General features: G+C 36.4%; 1 pseudogene; it reads left to right on the forward strand.

The window, feature by feature from the left end:
- Positions 1 to 254: 254 nt before the first annotated feature.
- Positions 255 to 1,185, forward strand: LOC102731726 (dnaJ homolog subfamily C member 8 pseudogene; annotated as a pseudogene).
- The last annotated feature ends 11,591 nt before the right edge of the window (positions 1,186 to 12,776 follow it).

Genomic DNA, 12,776 nt, shown 5'->3' on the forward strand with positions numbered 1-12,776 from the left:
CCTTCGGGATGTTCAGGTTCTTATATGTCCATTTCCATTTGATGGAAATAGGTTGAAAAAATTTTCAGTAGAACCCTTCTAGCAGTCACATAATATTCTTACCAAGTAATAATTACAATTTCAGTATTACACTTGAACTTTCTACACTCACAATCCATGAGGGACTTCATGAGCCCAAAATAATTCTGCTGTATTTAAACTGCTTATCCTTTAAAACAGAGGCACACAGTTCTCTGTTAGGATTATACTATTTAAAAATAACCCCATTTCACGGGAAATGGCGGCTCCAGGAGAGAGCCGGGCTTCGGCTGGCGGAGGGAGCACCGAGGAAGCATTTATGACCTTCTACAGTGAGGTGAAACAAATAGAGAAGAGAGATTGAGTTCTAACATCCAAAAGTCAGATTGAAAGATTGACCCGTCCTGGTTCTTCCTACTTCAATTTGAACCCATTTGAGGTTCTTCAGATAGATCCGGAAGTGACAGATGAAGACATAAAAAAGAGGTTTCGACAGTTTATCCACATTGGTGCACCCTGACAAAAAAGCAAGATGATGCTGCCAGAGCACAAAAGGCTTTTGAAGCTGTGGACAAAGCTTACAAGTTGCTACTGGATCAGGAACAAAAGAAGAGGGCCCTGGATGTAATTCAGGCAGGAAAAGAATACGTGGAACACACTGTGAAAGAGAGAAAAAAGCAATTAAAAAAAAGAAGGAAAACCTACAAATGTTGGAGGAGGATGACCCTGAGCTGTTCAAGAAGCAGTATATAAACAGACCATAAAACTCTTTGCCGAGCTGGAAATTAAAAGTAAAGAGAGAGAAGCCAAAGAGATGCATGAAAGGAAGCGACAAAGAAGAGATTGAAGCTCAAGAAAAAGCCAAAGGAGAAAGGGAGTGGCGGAAAAACTTTGAGGAAAGTCAGGATGGTCGTGTGGACAGCTGGCGAAACTTCCAAGCAAATACAAAGGGGAAGAAAGAGAAGAAAAATCGGACCTTCCAGAGACCACGGAAAGTAAAAATGGAGCAGCGTGAACGACCACCTGGGGTCACAGCCAGAGAACCTTCCCCCAACTGTCTCCCCTCCTGCTTTGAAGGACTCATTCTTTCCTCCCATTTCCACCCCAACATAGAGTAGTAGTTGCTTTTTAGTCCATTTTGTTTTCAATACAATTTAATACCGATCAGAGTAATTCTTTCGTACATTGAAATGAGGGGCTCAGTTTAAAACAAAACCTTCCCCCATCCCCACCCCTAGACCAAGGATTGGAAGGTGCCACCATACCTGCTGCCTTCTCTTCCCACAGCCTGTAACTTAATGTTTTGTACTTCACTGAATTGTGATGGTTAGAATCTTCGTGTATAGTTTGTGGAAATCATCCAATTAAACATATTGCTTAAAATAAAATAAAATAAAAATAACCCCAGTTTATGTATCACACAAATATATAGAAAAGGATGAGAAAACTCTTTGTCATTACTGCAGGCCAAATCTAAAAAAATAATCTCTCCTAGTGTATATTGAATTGTTGAAATTCTAAAACTTTGTTTCCTCTTCTCCAGACAATGCATTTATACATTATTTTGAATAAAATATTAGAGATTTTGTAACCATGTCCTCAACCCAAGGTGAAAGTCATACTTCACATTTACTTTAAGTACAGAGTAATACTATGTGTATTTATTCTAAGCATAGTTGTACTTTTTTTAGACTATACAATTCAGCAACTAATATCTAGATAAACTGATAACATTTTATCTAGTTACATACTCTGCGATATCACATAAAATTCTACAAGTCATAATTTCCAAATTCTCAACAACAGCAATTAACAGGTTTTATGTCATACTTTGGATCACCGAGAAAATATATTTTAATCTGAGAGGTTTAAGAACCCAAGGTTTATTATAGTTAAGTAACACAGAAAAGGATAAACAATTATGCTTACACTCCATTTATGAACATTTCTAAAATATGTGTCACTACAGAGTAACAGTGTAATCATTAGCATAGCCATTTGTTATATGATTTTAAATCTTGCTGTCATAGAAAGCCTAGAAGCATTCCTTTTTTCCCTATGTTTACTTGTCAGTTTTTCACTCTGTCCAAGGATGGGCAAAATTCATCATTTTTCTGTCCCAGAGTTATTTGGTGCTTGTGAACTATTATGCTATTGTTTCAGTTTGGATAGATTTGCAATTCTTACATTTTGCTTGAGACTATTGTTGAACTGAATCCCCAAATGCAAAGTAAAAGTCAGCAAAACCTGTCAAGTTTTCCCTAGCTTTGGATTGAAACAGGTAAAATCAGAAATATTCTAAACCAAATTGGAAAAGTGAAAAATAGCCCAAAGACATAAAACTCTTAACTAAGAGAGAATTTGGAGGCATCATCACAAAATTTGGGACAACATTGAGTTATACACTGAGTACACAGAATATCAAATTCCCCAATACAAGAATAGAGTGTCACTGATTTTATGCTCTTCTATTTTCATGGAACTATTCAACAAATCTTTTTGCTTGTCACAAAGATGAGTCAAAATGAACTGCATGTGCTACAGAATACTTCTTCCTACTTGCTCTCAACTAACCAATATATTCTCTTCATAAACTTTTCTATTCTTAGTTCATTTTAAAAATGATGTATGACAGACAAATATTCTCAGACTTCTTACGTGGGAGAAAAGCCATATTCCAAAATAGTTATCAAAAAGCTTACTTATTATATACCCTCTCTTTTAAATTAACAGCAGCATGATACTGTAACAGAACTAATAAAAATAAACAGAAAAAAATGAAACTATGAAAAGCTATCTTCAAATCAAGTCACTCCTACTTTTGATTTGACTCTCACATAAGAAAATGCTGAATATTTTACCCCAAATTTTGTTATTTCATTTTGAAGAATTAAAGTAATATAATATTGAGATAATTCAATGTTTTCCTCTAGGTCTAAGAGCACTTGATAAATTGGAAGTGCTTTTTTTACACCATCTAAATGATGCATTTTAGATGATTTTTTTTAAATTCATAAGTTGATAGCTCAGATGACATTATTCTCCAATCCCAGGATTTCAAATAGAGCTGTGGGGTTTTTTTGCATAGTCATTTCACAGGTTTTTGCTTCAGTTTCCTGATTTACAAAATGTGGTGTGTGCGTGTGTGTGTGTGTGTGTGTGTGTGTGTCTAGAATACCTTTAGAGACAGGAATTTAAGTCAGAATTGAGTTTGTGTTTCTGCTTAACCACTTATTATTTGAAATAAAGTAAGCATATCTTATAATTTTGTTGAACTCCTCTGTAAAATACAAATATTAATATTGCATTATAATTAAAATATTGCATAAGATGATATATAGTATATTTAAGTTCTTGCATTATTATTGTTTATTCAGAAACATACTGATCTTCTTCCTTCTGAATTTATTTTTAAAGACTTTATTTTTTTAAGATTTTATTTATTTATTTGACAGAGAGAGAGAGCAAGAGAGGGAACACAAACATGGGGGAGCTGGAGAGGGAGAAGCAGGCTCCCCGCTAAGCAGGGGTACTCGATCCCAGGACCCCGGGATCATGACCCGAGTGGAAGGCAGACACTTACCCGACTGAGCCACCCAGGCGCCCCTTCCTTCTGAATTTAGACATCGCTTCTAAAATATTGACCATGCCTATAATTCTGATTCTGACCTGCTCCTACAGCCTTTAGTGGAATACATGTTTTTATATATAAACATAAACACACACACACACTACTAGAAATGGCCACTAATCAACCTGGGAAAACTTTGGGAAGTTTACTTTGGCACAGGCATGCTGTTGTGTGGAAGAGAACCCTATTTTCCAATTAGCTAGTTGCCAGGCAACCTGACAAATTCTCTAAGAGTAAATTATCAAACAATCATTCCTTGTCTTTCTTTAGCAGAAAATGAAGGTTAAAGAAATTATGTATATCATAAATTCTCCTTAATGCCAACACCTGTATAACACCCCAGAAAACAAAAAGGAGATTATTTCTGTGGGCAATAATAGACATATCACAAAAATAATTTTTTTTTCCAAAACACTTGTGCTTTGTCAGGCTTTTGTACATTATTTGTAATTTTCAAAGCAAATCTGCTAAATGTATATTTTCTCCCCTACTTTAAAAGTAAGGAAATTAAGCATAGGCAATTTCTTTTTTTTTTAATTAATGAACTTATTTTTTTTTAAAGATTTTATTTATTTATTCATGAGAGACAGAGACAGAGAGAGAGAGAGAGGCAGAGGGAGAAGCAGGCTCCCAAGGAGCAGAGAGCCCGATGCGTGACTCGATCCCAGGACCCTGGGATCATGACCTGAGCCGAAGGCAGACGCTTAACCATCTGAGCCACCCAGGCGCCCAAGCATAGGCAATTTCTAAACACTTTACAATCAGCAAATGAAAGGTGAGATCCAAACCCACATCTTTATAAATTCCAAATCAAAATGATTGCCACCCTAAGATTTCAGGAGTACAGAAGACAACATGCCTAAATTTAGACCACAGAGGGACAAAAGATATTTCTTGGAAGAAATAAAATGTTAATGAGAAAGGATTTTAGTAAGGAAAATATAAGTTTTTTTTTTACTGATTGAGCTAATAGGTTGCAGGGTAAAGAAATACAATTAGAATTGGAACCTGGAAGAAGCAAAAGGAAATACACAGAAGGGTAGAGATGACTGTAATTAGTTACATCTGATTTCCCTTTTAGTATCTTTCAGTCCAATAAAATAGTTATTTTCAAAGCATATGTATGGGATAGTTAAGCCATTCAGACATTTATCACACATTACACTTCCCAAATACCTCACACTTCTGAATACATTAGTATTACTAGTACCACCAGCATAATGACATGAGTTGATGACCTATCAGTATAGAACCTGGTAAATGGCCTTGTTAAAAGAAAGTTTCCAAGATGACTTTTGTGAAGTAATGAAAAGGATTCCAAAATAATCTTTCAAAATCGTCTGCTGTTGTTCAAGATAAAGTAATAAAAAAATAATATCCTCACCCACCAGAAAATCAAAAATAGAAAAAAATATACATATATATATATTAAACATCAATTTTCAGCAACTGGACATCAAACAGTTCAAGGAAATGATCCATGAGGGAGAGCAAGTCTACTAGTTAAGACAACTGCTTGTTTCAGTTTATTGCCTGGAAAGAATTTCCAGGCAAAGGGAAAAGAAGGAACCAAGGTGGAAGTCCAGTGGTCTTCCTGGGTTAAAGAGTCCGACCTGGGTCATGGAGATAAATACAACTTGAGTTGTAGGGCATAGTACTGGAGAGGAGAAAGCTGCACAGAGAGAGATCTAAAAAGATCTGCAGAGGCAACTCTGTTCACACCTTAAAACCTAGAAGTAACCCTCCAGAAGATCAAACTACTTTCCAGTAACTACATCTCACAGTAAAGATCAAGAACATGAATAGGAATATAAAAATCACTCCATGCTTAGCAAGGTAAAATATGCAATGTTGGGATTACATTTTTAAAAAAATTACTAAGAATGCAAAAAAGGAAAATACGACATATAATAAAGAGAAAATTCAAACTATAGAATCAGGCTGGAAAGAATAGAGATGATATAACAGTAAATAATGAGTTTTGTTTAGTTTCATTTTCCAAGTACCTGACCAACCAACCAGCCATTGTCAAAGATTCAGAATTATGTATGTGCATTCGTTTCCCAACTGCTGTTTACAGAGATTATCTGAAATTTAATGGCTTAAAGCACTACAGATTTATTGTCTCATTTTTCTGGAAGTCGGAAATCTGAAATGAGTCTTTTTTTTTTAAAGATTTTATTTATTTATTTGACAGACACACAGTGAGAGAGGGAACACAAGCAGGGGGAGTGGGAGAGGGAGAAGCAGCCTTCCCCCTGAGCAGGGAGCCCGATGTGGGGCTCGATCCCAGGACCCTGGGATCATGACCTGAGCCGAAGGCAGACGCTTAACGACTGAGCCACCCAGGCGCCCCTGAAATGAGTCTTAATGGGGCTAAAGTCAAGGTGTCAACAGCACTGTTTTTCTTCTGGAAGTTCTAGGGGGAAATTCCTTTTTTTTTTCCCCCTTTCTTTTTTTACTTTCCAATTCTTAGAGGCTACTTGTGGCCCATTCCTCCATCTTTATATCTACCTTTGTAGCATCTCCTCTCCTCTCTGACCTCCTGCTTCCTGCTTATGAGGCTCTTTGTGATGACACTGGACTCTCCTGAAAAGTCCAGGATAATTTCCCCATCTTGAGGTCCTTAATTTCATCACATCTGCAAAGTCCCTTTTGCTATTTAAGGAAACATATTCACAAGTTTCTAAGATTAGCATGTGGACATCTTTGAGGGACATTATTCTGTCAACTGCAGTAACTCTTCTTCCAGGCAAAGTGGTCATTTGGATGTCACTGACGAAGTTCTTCCCACTAGGAAGATTTTAAGTTACTCTTCTCACTTTCAGCGCCACTGCAGAGAGCAGCTGAACGGCTCTAGAAGTTCACTTCCAACTGGTGTTGGCACAGCTTATAAAACAGGGTTAATTGTTTTCCTTCCTGTGATCACCAATCTAGGGGAACTTTTCATTAGGCAATATACATGTATAGAAGCTGAGGTGGTGGCCCAAGAAGAGTACGTGTCATGAGAGTCTGAACCTGCTCACACAACTTATTTATTTCTTTCCAAAGTATTCTAGCCTGATTATCTATCTATCTATCTATCTATCTATCTATCTATCTATCTATCTATCATCTATCCATCTATCTATTATTTTAAAGAGGATTCCTGTCACACATGATTAGTGTTATGGCTTGGTACATTATGATGTACAGCTCAGGTTTTAGGTTCACTTGATGCCCCATTATTAAGCGTGCTATTTTATCAGAGCTCAGTACCAAACAAGGAGTTTATTCTCAAAAGAAAATATTAATCCATAGAGAATATAAAATTGCCTCAAAATCCTAAGGCTTTCTGCTGTGATTCTATAAAGTGGGCTTTCCTATGTCTCTATATAGCATCCTTATTTATCATGGACACATTGAGACATATTGAAATGATGTGTCCCAAGGTCTGTGTGGACTGCTGTATGATGCCATGACTTCTTTAGTTCAGAGCCCCTCTCGTTTTTTGCAGCCTGAAATGTTACTCAGAAAATGGGTCAGAGCTGCACACCCAGCTATGACATATGTTGGCCAAAGAGACCAACATGCACAGAGACCCAAAACATGCACAGAGAGTTACTTGCATGATCTAATAATAAGATAGACTGTATTACAAAGGAAAATTGCTCTATGGAAATAGATTGTTTTGTTTCTCTCTAATTTTAAATTTGCCTTTAAAAACAACATAAAGAAAATTTTAATTATGTGTCATTGATGTATAGATAATACATATTCTAAAGCAATAGGAGCAAGCAATGCAGCATTTTTGAAGAAAGTTCTGTTTGTAGTGCTATTCTTAAGCTCAATCCCATAGCAACATGATTAAAAAGGGCAACATGGGTGGTGGTACAATTATTGGCTGAGCTGAAAAGTCACAGTGGGTGTTACAACTCACTATAAAAACAAGCGTTTGAGGGCTCATTGTTAGGCACTGTAACATCCAGAAGTCTGAGAGAGCTTAGTACAGCTGGTTATAATAAAGTAATTAAGTAGAAAAGCACTCACTTGTGCATCTAACTTTAGTATCCCACAAGTACAGGCAATCCTTAGATCTCTAGATAATATGTCCTTTGGATACAAGGGGCACAGGACAAAGCATGACTGAACATATTGGGCACAATAAGTTTGCTGCAGTTCTGAGAAAGGGGAAAATTATGTATAGCTTCTCATAGCCGTAAAACACTAACAAGCATGGTTATTAGGCATTAGTAGATGGTAGGCCGTAGTCAGCCTGCCACATGCCTAAGAATGCATTGGAGTAGTAGGCTGAGAAAGGAAGAAAGAATTAATAGGTGGTCTATAACCCATAATTTCTATCCCAAGGATGTGGAGAAGAGAGAAAGAAGGAAACAAAAAAGATCCAGTCCCATCAAATCTCCCGATAACAATTATGACAAAAATACAGAGTCTTTACTGACTAAATGCTTTTAGCAGGATGTACCTTTTCTGTATGTAATTGCTTATGATAAACAAACCTGAAATTTATGGATTTACGGGATGGGGTCTGCTGAAAAATTTCAATGTCTATTATGTAATTATAAGAGGTGAAAATTGAATTTTTTTATGACTGAAATAGCTTATTTTGTGTTAAGTGATGGTATTGACCTGCGTCCCTTAGAGATGTCATGTTGAAGGGTACCTACTCTATCCTAACAAGATGAAAGCAATGGGAAACAAAGTGGAAAAAAATTAAGTGTATCTATGAGGCCATTTATCAATCTTTGTACCTAGTACAGATTCAACCTCGCATAGACCTGGTACAGGTCTGGCTTGCTCATTTGACTGAAAAGATAACCTCTTAGAAATGGGAAGGATAAGAGAGATAAAAGTGAGCCACACCCTATTCTCCATGCCCACATACATACTCCAGGTTACACAAGGTCTGACCGAAGCCCTGACACCTGTGAATTCTTGAGCTGTGTATAAGACATTATGGATAATTTTTGCATTTTGAGCATTTGTACTCATTTTTGAATATTCTAGAGAGTGCTATCTCCTAGAAGTGGTCCACTGAAAAGCTCGCTGTTGATAGCCCAGGTCCTGAGGGGATACTCTCAATGCATTTACTGGTGCTGAGCAAACTTATGTTATAGACCAAGAGAAATATTAGAGCCCCAACTGTTGTGCTTGTTACCGCCAGATGGGAAATGTGTGAATAACAGCAAAGAGATGGGCTGAATATATCACAGCCCAATGCACCACACTACAGGGACAATTCGAGCGTATTTAGTAGCTTAGGCATTAAGCATGCTTATGGGTCATCAAGTGACATCTCTAACACGTCAAGTATTCTTGAAACACTGAAAATCCTGGACTTGTCTCTCTTAGTCTGCTGAATAGCATTTCTGATTTCCCAAGCCTCACAGATCTCCAGACTAAATGCAAGAGGAAAGCTAGTAGTAGATATGACAAATTTGTGGGTAGTCTGGTTTATGTAGCCCAGAATAGACCTCTTGAAGGATTGCCTGCAGAAGTAAATGACGGAAGATTTATGCTTCTCCATTTCTTTTTGAGGAACTCTGAAAACCTAGATTTGAAAGCTTTAGTGCTGGGATATAAATTTGTTAGAGGTTGAGTTTCAACAGAAAACTAGTGGCTTACATTAAGCATGCTAAATACTGACTCACAAAAGTTGTTGGAAAATACTAAGAAAGGTAGCCATTGAAATAAAAGTTAGACGTGACTGAAAATGGAAATTATCCATAATGTCTTGTTCTATTCTGATTGCTGTCACTGTGAGTTTGTCATACTTCTGGGATAAAGATAAATGGCGCTGAAAGCCCAAGAGGCCCTGAAACTAAGTGATGGGGAGTAATTAGTAGATGACATGTGTTTTGCCAGTTTGCCACGTAGCTGGTCAGGCAGAGAGAGGTGTTTGAGAAGAATCTGGGAAATGCTGCATGGGCAGTAGAGAGAAGAGACAATCAATGTAATTTATGTTCTTATAATGAATTAGCTACAAGACTATGTAATTCCTTTGTAACCTCCAACAGATACTTCCAAAGAGGAAACTGGATTTTATATGTTTGCAGATATTTCAACAATAAGCCAAGATACCAAACTGAAGTCAGACCAGTTATATATCACTTCATCATCAAAATGCAACTTCTGTGTTACCTTTCTTGGCTGCAATTTATAAGCCAGAGGTTTTATCCTCGATCTGAGATAATGTTAAGAATACCTTGTTTTGTTAAGTCCACCAAGGCTATTGCAAGTAGTATGTTCAATTGATGAACTTTAGAATCACTCATAAACAACAAGAGAGATATGGACATGGGCATATTGAACTGGTGAACACTGATAAAAAAAATTGTGGACTATTAAAGCCAGGTACTTTTCTTTAGTTCCCAAGGAAAGCATGGAATCTGTGGAAAGATAATATAAAAATCTACATCTATAATATTTTAGTTTTTAAAGAATTGTCAGATGTAAGCCCTATCTCAGGAACTGAAATGTAATAAGGCTAAATGCAGGAGTGTAGTATAAGAATAACAGTGCTTAGTTGGAGATGTGGAGTTTGTTTTTTTTTTTTGAAAAATTAAGACATGCTATGAGAATAGGCAAATATGGCATATACTATTCTTCAGAATGATATAAAAACAATTCCTTATAAAGAAACAAGTATGAGAATGGCTTTTTCACACTTTACATATCAAAACCAAAGAAATAAAGGGAAATAGACTTTACATTACTGACAATGTAATTTTTTTTTTCCTTGAAAGTGCCACAGTGTGAAAGCAGATGTGGCAATCTCCAAAGTGGAACATGAATACGTGATTACAACTTTCTGGGTACAAGATGAATAATGGTTGGCATTTAAGACTATAATTTTAAAACTATTCAAATATGTGTTTCTTTATTTTACAAAATATTTAGATAGGGTTATGGGGGGGAATAATATGATAATATGCTTATACTCTTAATTATGCCACCAAGAAGGCAATGCTAGACTATTACTCGGTACTTATTTAACAAACACATGTGGAAGAAATAGGTAATAAATGATGTGCTAGCTTTAGTGAAGTAGCTGGTGGCAGGTAGGAGGTTAGTAGTAGTATGTAGGGCTCCGCGCTCAGCACAAGCACGGAGTCTGCTTGAGATTCTTTCTCCCACCCTCCCCCTCCCCTTCTGCTCCTCCCTCCACTTACACTCTCTGTCTGTAAAATAAATAAAATCTTTAAAAATATGAATAGGGGCGGGGTGCCTGGGTGGCTCAGTCGTTAAGCGTCTGCCTTCGGCTCAGGTCATGATCTCAGGGTCCTGGGATCGAGCCCCGCATCGGGCTCCCTGCTCGGCGGGAAGCCTGCTTCTCCCTCTCCCACTCCCCCTGCTTGTGTTCCCTCTCTCGCTGTGCCTCTCTCTGTCAAATAAATAAATAAAATCTTAAAAAAAAATATGAATAGGGGAAAAACAATGATCCACAGTATAAGATTGCCAGCTGCCTTATTTACTAAATTGGTCATAAAGGTCCTTTATAAAAACTTTTTGAGAAGTCAAGGTATATGAAAGTCTTAATCATGGATTTTTTAATTTCAATAAAATATTATTTTGAGTAAAAACTGTGGTATTTCAAAAGTAGACAAAAATATTACATGTTCCATACTTCATATGTTCCATACTCAGTACATTTCCTATTAAGAAGGGCATTCAATTGGGGCACCTGCCTGGCTCAGTCGTTAAGTGTCTGCCTTCGGCTCTGGTCATGATCCCAGGATCCTGGGATCGAGCCCCACATCGGGCTCCCTGCTCTGCGGGAAGCCGGCTTCTCCCTCTCCCACTCCCCCTGCTTGTGTTCCCTCTCTCGCTGTGTCTCTCTCTGCCAAATAAATAAATAAAATCTTTAAAAAAAAAAAAAAAGAAGGGCACTCAAGTTTTTTTCTGTAACCAAAAGTATAATATATGCATGAGTTGTATTGTTTTTATAACATATGCTTAATTTACTTCTTTTTCAAAATTTAAGAACAACCTATGACAGTTACTTATAAGCAGGTATATGAGGCAGAAAAACATGTTTTAAAGAAAAACAGTTCAAATCCCCACACCCACCTTCCTTCTCATTTACTAGATCAACAGTCTTGCAAGTATACTTCTTCATATTTCTCTCTGCTCATGCATGCATATACTAGATGACATAAATGCATATAGAATTTTGTTTATTTTTACATAAAGGATAGCCTACTATTTACGTTAATCTGTGAGTCATTATGTTTGTTTAATACTGTATATTTATATCTCTAATAAAGTAAATATAACAGACATATTTTCAGTGAACACACAAATGTACTTTTACAGACAGTGAGATTTTAAAAATATGGTGACAGTTCTGGAGCAGTTATTTTATATCTCTATATATCTATTTCAAGCAGCTTATTCCACCTCCACCCTATCACATCAGATAAAGCACATCATTTTAACCAATGTATATCTTCCAGTATTTTTATACATGTTCTTATAACCACATACATATTATGTCATCCTTGGAAATTAACATACACTTTTAATAAAATCAACAGTTCAAAAAAACGTATCTTTGGGTCAAGAGCATAGTAAAACAAAATCAAATGGAAATTTTATTTATATATACTTTTTCTTGCTTAATGTTTGGTAATTCCTCAGTGACAAGATGTACATTTATTACTTGTAAAACTGAATATGAGCAAAATAATATGCCTTCCATTTCAACAATACACATTTAATACAAAATGGTTATCATGAGAAGTGGTGACAATAATCCCTATGTTAGAAAAAGGTTTAGACTATTATTTTTTTCAGTAAAAGTTACTATGTGCTCATCCAATAATTACTGATGCCTAAACTGCCCTAAGAATTGTTTGATGGACCATCCAAAGTTTGTATTATTTTCTCTTTTTTATCCTGTCAACATTGTCTTCCTGGAATTTATTATTTTTTGACATGTTGCAAACAAAGTAATTCCATTTCAGGAGAAGAAGTTGGAATCTCTACCTGACATGCTCTCATACCTCAGTGTGACTGCTATTTGTCTATGTCCTTTGTCTCTTTTAAAGTTAAGTAAACTGGAAGTGAGAACATATTGGACTCAGAATCTTTAAATCAATTTCCAACCTCAATTCAGTTGATACTG

The sequence above is a fragment of the Leptonychotes weddellii genome, chromosome 4 (assembly GCF_054177405.1).
Source record: "Leptonychotes weddellii isolate Sample4059 chromosome 4, ASM5417740v2, whole genome shotgun sequence".
Lineage (NCBI taxonomy): Eukaryota > Metazoa > Chordata > Mammalia > Carnivora > Phocidae > Leptonychotes > Leptonychotes weddellii.